The 14,878-nt window shown below is 38.8% G+C and overlaps 1 protein-coding gene and 1 long non-coding RNA gene across 4 annotated transcripts in view; one reads left to right on the top strand and one right to left on the bottom strand.

Annotated features, from left to right (window-relative positions):
• COL19A1 (collagen type XIX alpha 1 chain) overlaps positions 1–6,587 on the bottom strand; it is a 174,669-nt gene extending 168,082 nt beyond the window's left edge. For both annotated transcript variants that reach the window (XM_034431974.2, XM_087882487.1), the window contains exon 1: positions 6,338–6,587. The gene's annotated coding sequence lies outside the window, so the exon portion shown is untranslated. The remainder of the gene's footprint in view (positions 1–6,337) is intronic.
• The window catches only part of LOC148116797 (uncharacterized), a 98,158-nt gene that overhangs the window by 42,028 nt on the left and 41,252 nt on the right, over positions 1–14,878 (top strand). The gene's annotated exons all lie outside the window — the stretch shown is intronic.

Genomic DNA, 14,878 nt, shown 5'->3' with positions numbered 1-14,878 from the left:
CACTATAGTAGAATGCTGAGCTAGTCATCATATTAGACTGGAATGTAGCTCTCCTATATTTAGATTTAAAGGGGTAAAAGAGGAGTAGGACAAACTTTTATTTTTCAAATTCAACAAAATTTAAGATTTGAAAATATTTTTTATATATATATATATATATATATATATATATATATATATATATATATTTGTTTTTCTTTCTTTTTCGTAGGTTTTATGTGTATGTCTCTTTAGCCAGGTTCTACCTACGTAAACCTATATATATATATATATATATATATATATATATATATATATATATATATATATATATATATATATATTCATTCATTCATTAATTTTATCTTTATGAAGGCAGGATTAATCTGATAATGAAAAACAATTAGCAACAGTAATTCAGAACAGAATACATTTGCTTTAATTTTGGAAACCACATAAACAAAAATTAAAAGCAGTGAAATCCAGAAAAATATCTTTTGTTTAATTTCCAGAGGAATAAACAGAGTTCTATCTATCTTTTTCAATTTATGGGTGCACAACTCACAACAAAATCAGACTCATCTATGTTTGAGAGGCTTGCACACCCCTTAATTTAAGGTGGCCCAGGCCTTGTTTTAAAATCTTTTACTTGAATGGCTGCCAAAAGATGGTCTAGACTAGTGCTGATAATATTACTTAGTTTGGAATGAAATGTCTGTAAGAAAACAACCAAGGTTAGAGAGCACCATTTCAACCTTAAACTACAAATATTCTCCTTTATTGTCTTTTGTGTTGGGCGTCCTGTTTTGGAGGTGACAAACCATTTTCTCCCTCTCTGGCAATGAAACACATTCATATCTGCCCAGACATCTGTGTATATCATATGCAGACTGGTGTTTCTACTAATCTGAAACTGACTCTCTCTCTTCATTCCTACCACAATTCATCTGCTTACAAGGTTTGCACAGGGATTCATCTGGAGGAAGCTAGCAAAATTATACTTCCCCAAGCTCCTGAAGGGTCTGATTGGAAGTTCTCATCCTCCAAAAAATACCATCCTTCTCCATGCCACAGCACAGTTAATTTATTCATTGCATTCTGATTCTTTATGCCCCAGTAAACTTCATTGCTTCTTTGAGTTTGTGTAAGCTTCTGCTCATGTTATCAGTGAAAGTATCTAGACCCTCAGTGTTTTGTCAGCCTCTTTTTCCATTGCCTACAAGTTTTCTATGGAACAGGATCTTTCCCAATGATTCTTATTATTGTATTATGAGTCCAGAGTATGTTAGCTTTTGCTTCATTATTTGAGTATGTATTCAGTTTTATTTCATCTAATACTGAATTATATGTTGTTCTTGGAACCCATAGCATTATCAATATTCTTTTCCAACACCGCATGTCAAAAGAATCAGTGTTTCTTCAACTTTCTGATGGTCCATTTATGGGAAAAACCATAGTGATCAGGGCTGTCAAACTCCTGGCCCATGGGCCAGATGCGTCATGTGCTGCCACGCCCATGCCCGGTTTAGCAAAGGGGGGAAAGTCCCGATATATCATGTGTGGCTGCCATGACGACATGAGTTTGCACCTCTGATAGTGATGATGGCTACCTCTTGCTTAATAAACAGATTTAGAAGCTTAATACACATCTATGAGAAACAGATGTTCTTTGATGTGTAGCTACAGAATCCAATTAATCCAGCCTTTTTTCTGCAGATAATTCTTGGTTGTTTTAAATTTAGGGGAAGAATTCATACAGAAAGAAAGAAAGAAAGAAAGTTAGAAAAAGGAAAAGCATTCTTCCATTCCAAATGAAACAGAAACTCTTTGCTTCCAGGGGAAAAAAAATTACTTCTGTAGAAATAGATAAATATGTTCTAGCTAGCATTTGCCTTAGACTCTTTCTTTCTGCCAAGTCTCATAGTCCAATGTGTTTATCAGCCTTTTATTCATACTCCACATTCTGCATGAAGATATAGTAACATTTTCAGAATCTTCTTGGAGTCTGTATATTAACCTGGAATACCTTCCTGGAGTTTACTACAGAAATTCTTGATGTGTAGCAAACCACTAACTTCTTGTAGTCTGCTGTGAGCATTTATGTTTTTTTAAGCAGGTAGCATTTATTTCTTCCAAGACTGAAATCAGTGCTATATGAATCTCCAGATTTTAATTTCCTGTACTATTTTGCATCATATCCACCACTTTAGGTGTGAGACAAGATGTTTTAAGTCTTCCCTCAATCTGGATCTATGCATGAGAATATTAATATTTATTAATTAGGTGTATGTATGTTGTATTTCCTCTAGAAGTTCAAGATGATGTTCATGGCATGTCCTTCTTCAATTTTCTTCTATACAATCCTGTGAGGTAGGCTGGATTGGCCCAAAGCCATCCAAGGAGTGCCCATGACTAAGAGAGGGGTTTTGTTTTGTTTTTTGGTTTACTGATACTGGCAGGTCTGAAAAGAATGTTAAATGCATTGAGAAGGCGGAGTTCTATACAAACACCTGCCCTTAGATGTTCCAATGTTCTTTGCAGAACTGAAGGAGAAGAAAACAGGAGATTGGTTTCCACTTAATTCATAAGAAGCATCTCAACCACAATTATGATAAATGTCTCATAGTTTTCTGGGAAAAATTGTCTGCCAAGAGGTTCTTGTTTTAACTGTTTAAAAACAATGAGAATCGTGTTTAATGCATTTTGGTTACACTTTTTTCATTGTGCGCCGCTTTATTACTTTTTCTAGCCCAAAACACTTTTACATGTAATAATACAATATTTATACCACAACACAATGAAATTCAGGAATAACTGAGTGAGAAAAAGTGTAGGCTTAAATTCTTCACTGACCCTAGGGCAAAAGAATCTTGTACAGAACTCCACAAATCTATTAGCCTATGGCCATTTTGACACTTAAACTTCTAAGTGAAAGACATTAGATGAGTCAATACAGGTAGTCCTCAATGTATGACCACAATTGAGCCCAAAATTTCTGTTGCTAAGTGAAACATTTGTTAAGTCAATTTTACCCCATTTTATGAACTTTCTTGCCACAGTTGTTAAGTGAATCACTGCAGTTGTTAAGTTAGTAACATGGTTGGTAAATGAATCTGGTTCCCTCATTGACGTCGCTTGACAGAAGGTTACAAAAGGTGATTACATGACTCCAGGACACTGCAACTGTCATAAATATGAGTCAGTTGCCAAGTGGATGAGTTTTGATCACATGACCATGGGGATGTTGCAATGATTGTTAAGTGTGAAAATGGCCAGTACTGTTGTAACTTTGAATGGTCACTAAATGAAGTGTAACTCGAGGACTACCTGCATGGTGGAGAGCCTAGAACAGGTATCACTTAATCTGTGCAAGTGCAAAATGTATTTGCTGGTGACTCTCAAATGAGAGGAGAGCAACTCGATGTAGGCAAAGAGCTCTCCTTTAGCAAAGTTGTCACAATCATTTTTAAGCATAATAACTGCATATTCAGCAACAACAACAACAAAAAAAAAGGCAGCAGAAAAGCAATCACCATGTCTGCAACCTGTTGAATTTCTACTTTAGATGGTGTTGATCTGTTAAAAACAGGGAAACTTTCACAGAGGAAAAAAGAGTTGGTGATATTAGTTAGTCAATATAACTACTTGCCATGTGTCAGGGTGAAGATCAAGCACAAAAGACAGAATATAGTGCTATTTGAATGAACTCCTATTTTACATCCGTTCCCTTACCTGAGCAAGAATGTTCCGGTACATTCCCTTGACATGGGAATATGTTCCCTTTCCCTTGACATGGATCCCCTTACCAAGCTCCAGTAGTCAAGCTAGTGTTTCGTCTTCTGCCTTTTGCCTTCCTCTCTGAAAGCTCAGGCACCCATGACCAAAGTTGGATTGGAAAAATGGTCCATCCTCTTGCTCTAGGATTGGCACCTCTCTTGCAGCTGTGTAGAGGGGGGGGAGGGTGCTGCCTATGTGCCTGACTACTTCCCCAAAGTCCCCAGGGAGGTCACACTCAGAAGACTAATAAGGAGATATAAGCAAGCTAGCAGCAGCCAATCCCAGATTGAATCATTTTAGATTGCTTGTGCAAGTGCTTATTTCCCTCGCGCCCTCAACTCATTTCTTGCAATTTAGTTGATCTGTGGAGTTTGGCTGGTCCATCTTCCCATTTAGGCCTGGCTGATACAGGTAGCAGATTAATATAGTAAGGAGGTTGCACAATATTGTGGGGACGGGACACGATGCTATATGGCCCTGATTCAAATGGCAAGGGGAAAGTCATGCATTTTAAAGGTCTTCCACGATTAAAATATTTATTTACAAACCATCAAGAGGATTCCAAAAAGGCAAGTTTCAACTCGCATGTATCACCTTACCACAGCTTTTACTATCTCATTTCATCAGAGGTATTCTGATCAGGCCTTAAACCTTGAAGTAACTCAATAAAAGTCTGCCACTGACGCTTTAGTAGCTGGTACAGTTATCATGCCTTCTTATTCTGATCTTTTAAAAACAGGCAGGTATAGAAACTTTTGGGGGAGGGGTTGATACCAGTGGTCATCAAGACAGGAATGTTTTTACCTCTTTAATAAGTACAATATATCTTGTCTTTAGTATTCTTAGAGTCACAAAGTACAGACGCTAAAAAGAAGCCAGTGTGTCTTCTTGTGACTACTTCCTTACTACCAAAGATGTTTCTATTTTAAGCCATTCACATCCTGATTAACACCACCCAACATCTTTTCTATTGGGAAACTGCATGCTTTCATCACAGTTCTCGTAAATCCACAATGTGAACATGTGGCCCAAACTGAGGACAATTTCAGTTACGCTCATATGTCAGAAAAGTGTGAACTCTGGGCTAATTTCAGCCACAGGCTAAGACAGTGGAGCAATTTTACAAGGAACCGATACAAATATGTAGGATAATTCACAGGTTTCTTTCTAGGCATCATGGGAAGCAGACAAAGCACAGCTTCAGGTCTTCATAAACATATGCTATTCTTAGGTAAACTCAGAAGAACTCATCCTTGAAAGAATTCTTTAATATTGAGGCAAAAAGCAACTTGCTATAGCTTCTGCCTCAGGAGGCCCTCTCCAAAGCTATGATTAAAATAGTAAGGGTGACTCTATGACTGCAGAAAAGAGCTAGGAGAAAAGAGAAAACTGCTTTCATGGACTTTGTACATTTTTAAAAATAGGTTTGTCCTCTATGAGTGGTAAACTAAGCATGCTGTGGAATAGCTGAAGTAGGACTCTTATACCTGACCAAGAAGAAATACACATCAAACCTACACTTATTGTGGTGTGAGGTATAGGATGAGAATGGCTGGATTATCTTTTCAGCATAGCAAAGTGAAATGAACAGTGGAAGTATAGTAAGGTTGTACTCTGAAATCTGCAAACGTCTTTACATTTTGTTCTTTACTAATAACAAAGAGAAAAGAAGCACAATCCAAATAAAGGGTAGCCTACTCAGAGCCTTCAGATTAGAATGGGTCATTTAAAATTCTTCCCCTTCATAGGAATGGTACTCTCTAACCTTTGCTGAAAGCAATGCCCTAGATACATTTGTGATTATGCATAACAGCAACACAATACAGCAGAATAGTAAAGACTTCAGAAATAGCATCAGTAGGGAAAGATACAATTTCGACTCAGAATAAAATCACAAGAGAAATGGAATGACTCCTTTAACTGAATACTAGAAATTCATTTACAAATAATGATGCACTTTACCCTCTTTGCTTAGCCTCAGAGAGATCGCTTTTCTTGATCCCAAATCTTCAAAATAGCACAGGAGACTGAGAGAGTTTGACCCAGTAAAAATGCAGAAACATTGTAGTTTCTCATGGGAAACACAACCCGTCAAAATTCCAGCATTCCTTTAAGCTATATCTTTATTCCACTAAGTGTCCTACCTACACAATACACATTTCAATATTGTGGTCCAGCTATGAAAAAGAGCAACAGCCACCTCAACACATATATACACACTTAAGAGCTGTTTACTTTAACATTCTAGAAAGTGAACGAAAACTCTCCATAGAATCCATTCTCGCTCTACCAGTTTGTATACATTAAGCCTTAGTTTTCAACTGTGTCCTGTGCTCTCAGAAAAGGCAACGCATTTTCAATCAAGGTTCTTGTGCAAACAAACGCCTGTTCTGCCATCGCAAAACTCGGCAAGCTGCATGACATAATCAGCATCAAAGAAGCAATCTATCTATCAGCAGGCAATCTATCACAAAATTCACCGAGAGCTCACTTAAATGCTGACAAAACTCAACAGCAGAGCAGACAGTACTGTGGGCTAGGCTTGGCATAAATCAGCTGGTCATAAAGAAGAGGCTCTTACCTTCAATTTTTATTTATTAAGTTTCCCCCAGAAGCAGAGCCAAGGCCAGTACAGAGCTGCTGAGGAGTTGCTGGAGTCTCTAAAGAAAGGGAGAAGGGGGATGCATCTCTGTCCTTATTAGTCTCACACAGTGTGACCCTCCCACTCAGCGGAGACTGAGAATCTAACTGTATGACAGGGCAGCCCTGAACTCCGGCACCAGTTTCTACAAAAGCCTATGCTAATAGCTTGCAAATCTGGTAATAATATTAAAAGAGTTAGGTTTGTGTCACAAACAGCCCTGCCTGGGTATGACTCCTGCCTGAAAGAAAGGGTGTCTGGTTTCACCACGCTGCCTCTGATGTCCCACACTTGATCCGGGCACAACAGCAGGGGAGTCTTCCCCCTCATGTTAAATGTAGCCACATCTTATCAGTTTGTCAGACTTGGTCATACCTTGCACATCAACTGACCAGAGGCAAGCTGCCCTTACTTACGGCACTGATGCGGCAGAGAAGCGGGGATGGCTGCTATCTGATTTGCTTTTGGGGAAGCTCATCATTGCAAGGCAGAGAGTTCGTACCCTGCAACATCGCTGACAGGAAGAAAACGGTGTGCTCCCTGTTAATTCCCCCTTGCATGTAGTATGCTAAAGTGTGCTTCCAGAGAATTCTCCTGACAATTTCTATAGTTGCCTTTTCTCATTTAAGTAAAAAGATAAAAGGAGAGTGAGAAAAATGAATTGATTGTAACACATACCTAAGGAGAAGGACAGGGTCTCAGCAGATATAATATATAACCATATATGGAATATTTCCCTTAAAAATTCTCCACTTCACTTTTACAATCTTGGCTATTTTATTTCCTGCTGCCCACAAACATCAGTTATCCTGAGTTACTGATTTTTGTGTGTATGTTTCATTCAGGGCAGAATTACATAATGTAAGTTGCACTACATGTCTACCTATGTAATTCGGAACAATTATCTTCTGTTTTCCTAATATTTATTTGTTTTTGAGTGCTCAGAGACTTTTGCCTACATTAGTTTGTATTCCTTACAATGGCCTCTAGGGCAATGAGGCTGAGAGAGAGGGACTTAGGGATTCATAGCGGAAGGAGTACTTCACAGCTCAGTTGCTTAACCATGACACTCTCTGAATTCTTATGGGCATAATATCTTACTCACAGCTAAAAGAAGGAATAAGACCAAACTAGACATGCTGCAAGAACACCATGTGCAAAGAGTTTATATACAGGTAGTCCTCGACTTACGACCACAACTGAGCCCAAAGACAGTTGTTAACTGAGTTTTGCCCTATTTTATGACCTTGTTAAGTGAATCACTGCAGTTATTAAGTTAGTAACATGGTTGTTAAATGAATCTGACTTCCCCGTTGACTTTGCTTGTCAGATGGTTTTTTTAAAAAATCACATGACCCTGCGAAACTGCAATTGTCATAAATATGAGTCAGTTGCCAAGAATCTGAATTTTGATCACATGACCATGGGGATGCAGCAATGGTCATTAAGTGTGAAAAAGTCGTAAGTCACTTTTTTCAGTGCTATTGTAACTTTGAACTGTCACTAAACGAATCATTGTAAGTCAAAGTCTATCTATCTGTGTATGTGTATGTACTCCTGACATATATGAAATGGTTTGACTAGGAAGCGGATTCTATTTACATAAACTGTAAATAGAATGCAAAGAAAAGAATCGGCTAAGTAGAATGGGAGAACTTCACCCGGAACAGGACCAGAGGATGTCATGGCCATATATTCTTGTATCTCTGGTTTCTTTCTTTTGTTTTGTTTTCAAGAACTGGCTAGCGGGGTATACAAAAATACCCTTTTTTGCTTGAGATTCTAGCTTTCCCAATCTGATGCTTGTTTGCTAATGTAAAATACAGACTAACTTGGTGGAACTTTGATAAAATCAAAATTAAGCTGAGTTCATTAGGACTGTGATCACGACAGAAATGGTCTGCCACGAGCACTTCCTGAGATGTTTTTACAATTTCCCAGTGTAATCTACAAACTGGAATTCTTGAATGTCTTCCCACTCTTATTAACCAGGGTCAATCTGGTTTAGTTTCTGAGATCTGCTCAGATGGACTATATGTTGCCACCTGAAGAGGTGTTAGCATATATGACCCAGAGGTGGGTTTCAGCAGGTTCTGACCAGTTCTGGAGAACTGGTAGCAGAAATTTTGAGTAGTTCGGAGAACCGGTAGTAAAAATTCTGACTGGCCCCACCCCCATCTATTCTCTGCCTCCCAATTCCCAGTTGATCAGGAGGAAATGTGGATTTTGCAGTAACTTTCCCCTGAAGTGGGGTGGGAATGGAGATTTTACAGTATCCTTCCCCTGCCACACCCACCAAGCCACGCCTACCAAGCCATGCCACACCCACCAAGCCACACCCACAGAACCGGTAGTAAAAAAATTTGAAACCCACCACTGATATGACCCCCTTATTATTTTTAGTTTGCTCAGAAAGACAGAGAGTACTTTGGATGAAAATTTACTGCCAAAATAATAGAACATTCAAACTTACAGGAACATGAGATGGTCTCTTAGCCTTTTCTTTAAAAATGATTTCAACCTAATGGCTGTTATGGCACACTTTAGAATGGGATTGAAATTGTCCCTAAAAATAGTAACAAAGTATTATTTCCAGCCTGTAAAGACAAAAAAAAAGTTTAAAATATAAATTGCTTAATCGTGTCTCTCTCTAAATCTTGTATGTTCCCTACCAAAAAGAACAGTGAAAACCTCTCACATGCAAGATAAGTAAAGCAATTAAAACAAGAGAATGTAATAACCATGATTATGTGATTTCAAAAATACTAAAATGAAATAGGTACAGATAAATGAACGGAATGAGTTCATGTAACACTAAATTATAAAACATATCAAATCAATCTTTCAATCTTGACCACCACAGACATATCTAGTTTGACAATAACACCGTAACATTCAGAATATGTGCAAGTAAGATGTTATCCAGTAAATTTGGAGATACAAGAGTAAAGGTTTTTTTTAAATGTCAAGCCAATTTAAAAAGTGTGACCAAAAAGCCGTGAAGATTTATTGAAACTACTTTTACAGGTTAGCAATTAGAGGTACTGAATCTAGATTTATAAATGAAGAGTCATAATTTGTAGCTTGCATAAGAGTTATTTTGGCACGTAAACCATGGTTTAAGGCAGAGTGAGCAACTTTCTGGTAGCAGGAGACTGATCTTAACATTTGGGGGGCAGGGACAAGGGAGAAAGCTGATGTTCCATATGAACAGGTTTTTCTGATTTAGAAGAGAGATTTGTGTTGCAGGGGTATTCTTTGATCCTCCCCCAACTATATCAAATCTACTTTAAGACTTCTACTACACAATTTTCATGACCTGGCCTATTCTTAGTTAAATGTATTTAAGAGATGAGAGGGAATCTCCTCACCTTCCTCTCCAAAATGTAGTTTAGGTAGAAGTGAGAAGATTTAATCTCATGCATTTTTTAATAAATCTACTTTTTACTTCATAGACACTTCTGGAGGCCCCTAGGATGGCATATGTAACATCACTGTTATGTCAGCTGCATTGGTTGCCGGTTTGCTTCCAGCTCCAATTCAAGGTGTTAGTTTTTGCATTTAAAGCACTTCATGGCTTAAGCCAGTTGTCTGAGGCACCATCTTGCTCCAATGGGATTGGCTTGGCCCATCCTATTTGCACTGGCAGAAGAGGTGTTCCTCAAACTCCATCAGCTAACAAATTTTGCATAGCAAGGTTAATGAGAAGAGCCTTCTCTGTGAATGCCCCACCTGTGGAACAACTTGTCTTCTGAGGTGACATCTGCTTCCACCCTTCTGGTTGTCCCAAAGGTGCTTTTTCCAAAAGACAACTGGACTTCCTTGGTTTTTTTCCTTTGAGAATGTTTTGCTTCTCATCCAAGAAGCTTCTTCAGTTCAATTGTCAGAACTGTAGAAGCTTCTTGAATGAAAATCAAAATGTTTTCAAAGAAAAAACTAAGAAAGTCCAGATACCTTTTGGAAAAAGCACCTTTTTTTTTATTTTATTTGATTTATATGCCGCCCTTCTCCGGAGACTCAGGGCGGCTTACAATGCGTTAAGCAATAGCCTTCATTCTTTTGTATGTTTTATACAAAGTCAGCTTATTGCCCCCACAAACTGGGTCCTCATTTCACCTACCTTAGAAAGGATGGAAGGCTGAGTCAACCTTGAGCCTTGGAGAGATTCGAACCAGCAGAAATTGCAGGCAGCTGTGTTAATTACAGGGTGCACTAAACCCCTGTACTATCAAGACCTTTGGGACAACCATGATCTGGATGATTGAGAATCTCCATAAACATCCACCCTTCTGGCCTTAAAACATGGCTCTGTTGATTAGCATTGGAGTTAGCAATGGGACTGTGCTATGCTGGAGCTGGAATACAAAGACTTTTGAGATACAAAAGTCCACCACCAATACTGTCTGTTCTCTTGGTTTTAAACTTTTGTTATTAATCTTATTTTTACTGCTTTTAATGTGTTTACGCCTATTATTTTATACTACTGTAAATTGCCCAGTCATTCACGACAGTGAAATGGGCAGCATATAAATTTAATAAACAAATATCACCAATAGCTGAGCTAAGCTCATGCTCTGCCTCCAAGATGACTCTTAAGTATTTTATTCTTATTTTTAATGAGATATTCAGCAGCTAAATTGCTCAGTATTCTTTCAGCAACCTGAATACATCCTCTGACAAGAATTACTGCTGAATTCAAATCAACAGCAGTTGGCTGCTGGTAAACATGGATCAGAGAGGATGTTACATTTTCAGCTATTTGCTTCTCAAATGTCTTTGTAGCATGTTAAATTGTAAATAAAGATTTTCACTTAAGAAGCAGGTAGTAATAGCACTTAGACTTAAATATCCATAGTGCTTTACAGGACTCTGAGCTGTGTACAAAGTCAGCAAATTGCCCCCAACATAACTGAAAACATTTTAAAAAGAAAGAAAAAAGATATTATATCTCAGATGGAGGAAATGACAGAAGGGCTAAAAATATCACCTAGCTGAAATATCATAACAGGATCAAATGGACATCAACATTTAGAGCAAAAGCCCAAGAAGACAAATATAGGGAGAGATTTATCCCCAATTTTTCATCATGAGAACCAGCTGTGCATGGGTCTGATTGGCTAGCATTTCTGAGGTTGCCAATACATTGTTACCCCCAGTCATCAAAGCAGAATTTTAATCAAAAGAACATTTAGATCACAATAACAAAAAGGGTAGCTTAATGGTTTTAAAAATGCAAGCATTGGAAAAACAAAAACAATGGTTGAGCAAAGCCTGAATTTGTTTCAGTTAGGAGACAAGAAGAAGTCCTCAAATTACTGTTTTGTTTTGTTTTTTACTTTATGACTGACTTAAACCCTTATTCTTTGCAAAAATTAAACCAAAAATATTGGAACAGTAATCATACATTGTTCAGGCAGTGGTTCTGAACTTCAGAGCAGAAGTATTTTTTAGTCTGATGACTGTATACAGTGATGGTAATATACCCACCCATACCTTGCCTTGCATTCTCAATGTAGCTAGCTTTGCTGAAAAAGAAAAATTAACACAGCTGGGCCCCTCCCAGTCTACCTATCTTACAACTATTCCTAATTTTCTAGAAGAATCTGTTTCTGCTAGTCCCAGGGATTGTGCAGCCTTTCAGTGGAGAAATCATAGCACTTAATGCAACTCAGTCATTACTAGTTGATATATTTTCAAGTAATTAAAACCAGCCCAAAGGTGATGATCAGTAAGCTGGTTCAGAACGGGTAGTGTGTTGTGAGACACCTTTCACACTTTTCCTTTATTGGCTTTCATAGCCTTAGTTATCAGAAATTTTTCATAAACCAGCTAGGGCTGCCCAGGTAGGAGTGATCATCTCCACACTGCCCTAATCCCTCCCTCCTTTTTCTTTCTCATCTCAGTTATGATTCTGTTAGAGGGGAGAAGTTTACATTCAATGAAGAAAGAAATAGGGATAGAAAAAGGGAAGACTATACTAAGATTGACTAGTCAAGGGAAAAGGAAGACAACTGATGAAATATCTGAGTACCATACCATTCCTGCAGCAGCAATGGTGACGTGAGCGCAAGAAAGAACCCACTGTCCACTGCCAGGAGACAAAGGTGTTAATGCTTAGGCATCCCATTCCCCTCTGTTAACAATCCAAAGACTGATGGTCAGGAACAAAAAAATCCTGGCATTTGCTGAAAATGAGCATGTGATGCCAATGGTGATCTAGGCACACCAGCAAATCATCCCTACTGTCAAATTGGATATGCTGTGGCCCAAAGGAAGCATGATATGGTAGCACTTCAAGTTCACACATCACTATCCATTCAATGCTGTCTGAAATCATGGCAAGATAAGGATTAAGGAAGAGAAACACTCCAGAGGGAATGCTAAAGGTAGCATCAAAGGTTTGTGCAGCACATGCATATATTTACATACAGACGTAATTGCAGGCAGAAGTCTGATCTGCTGCTTAGATGTGCATGTATAATCTATACATGCTTTGGTTTCTTTTGAAGTTAGTGTTCAAGATGACTTTATATATGCAATGTTGTCTTCAAAAGTGCTCCAAAGGCTTTATAGTCAACAGGATAAAACAACAGAGTGCATAAGCACAGCTAAACTCAGCAAGCTATCACTGATATAAATTAGATATCACTTCCCCCCAGCAGTATTATGCTGATTGCTTGTTTTGATTTGGTTGCTTCTTGGAGTTTTTGACTTGGGTGTTATTATTCATGTTCATTCTCTTATATTCTGTGTAATTCATTCCCTTGTGTCTTCTGCTTCATAAACTTTAGATTATACCGTATTTTAAAAATGCAAAAGAACCCCCTAGCCTTAGGAAGGTATAATCTGCACACACCTTTGATTTTTCTTGCTCTTGAGATTCAGGATATTTATTTATTGAATTTGTATCCCACCTTTATTATTTTTACAAATATCTCAAGATGGTGAACATATCTGACACACTTTTCGCCTATTTTCCCCACAACAACTCTGTGAGATGTATTGGGCTGAGAGAGAGTGACTTACTTATGTGTGAGCGCGGCATATCAAAATGAATTCTGAAATTCTGCAGTCCACAGGACAAAGAGCTTACACAATTACACTCTAATTTCAGCAATCTATTATCAGCAGTGTTGTTTTTTTTCCCTCTAAACTTCTCTGCTGATGGTTTATATTGGCTTGGAGTCTTTCATTCGATTGTTCCCTTTATTTGTGGAAGAGAGTATTTTTAAAAATGTGTTGTCTTTGCTGATGGGGGGTGGTACTTGCATGCTATTACTGTTGGTTTTATTTTTACGCCATACATATGGAAAGATTTGGTCTTTCTAAATAGATGATGGAGTGCAATTCAGCAGCATATACACCCTTTGGACCCAGAGCAGTTTTGGTTTTCAAGGGATCAATTTTAAATTTATGAAACTGTACAAGCACAAAGATCTGTGTTATATATAGATGAAGCCCATGCCACTTTATGCAATCTTTTGTTTGCTCCTTGTCCCCTTTATTTTTAGTTGCTGAAATCAACCAAAGAATATATACTTCACTCCTGAACCAGCTTTTCTTGGGAATACTGACCAGCTTATGTATTTTATTGTTTATTAGTCTTCATTCTCTTGAAAGCTCCCAGGAGTGGCCAAGGATGGTTGATTAGTCTGTTTCCTGTTGAGACTGAGCTGTCAATTTCTTTTGGGCCATGCCCCCGTCCTCCTCCTCTCTGCTCCAGTTTCGGCTTGGTCTTAACCTGAAGAGATGTTTCAAGTGATTCCTGCCATTCCTAGGAATTTCAGACAGCGAGATCGTGAGGGGGACAAATTGAGCAGCGGAGCCAAGGAAAGTGTGCATGGCCCCACCTTGCCTTGCCGGAGTGAGAAGGAGTCCCTGCCTAGTCTTGGCTAGGTACACTCAGTGGCTGAAGACCTCAGGAGAGGTAGAATCCCTGCCCAGTGGTAACTGGGCATATTAAAAAGCCACAGCCTCACTGGAGGCTTGTTTACTTGGAGTCCCTGCCTTGTTGCAGCTAGGCACACTCATATTTGCCCTGCTAGCCTGGTAAGGCTTCAACTCCCTGCCTAGTCTCAGCTAGGCTTCCTATTTGCATTGGGCTTGCAGGAGATTGCAAGTGGTTGCAGTAAGGGTTGCATTATTCAAATTGCAAAATGGAGGGAAGAGCTCATAGAGCCAAGAAACAACCCTCCTGTAGTGCTTCACTGGATAAAGAAACAGCCCCCATTAAGGAGGCCTCTTCCCAATCTGGGGCCCAGGGGAAGCAGAAGCATTCTAAGGCTTCTGAAAAAAATGCCAGCAGAAGGCATAAAGCTCTGGAGAGATAAATTTGCAGAACTGAGAAGGAACAGTCTCAGCAGGCCATTAATAGGGCCGCAGGAGAAAGTTCCGGCCCTTTCTCTTCTGAGCTGTTGATGACTCAACAGCCTGTAATTACCCAGGCTTGGTCACCAGAGGGAGCAAGCGAACATTCTTTTA

The sequence above is a fragment of the Pantherophis guttatus genome, chromosome 1 (assembly GCF_059756535.1).
Source record: "Pantherophis guttatus breed Tessera chromosome 1, ASM5975653v1, whole genome shotgun sequence".
NCBI lineage: Eukaryota > Metazoa > Chordata > Lepidosauria > Squamata > Colubridae > Pantherophis > Pantherophis guttatus.
Note: the sequence above shows the minus strand (reverse complement) of the source record. Positions and strands in the feature narration are given on the sequence as shown.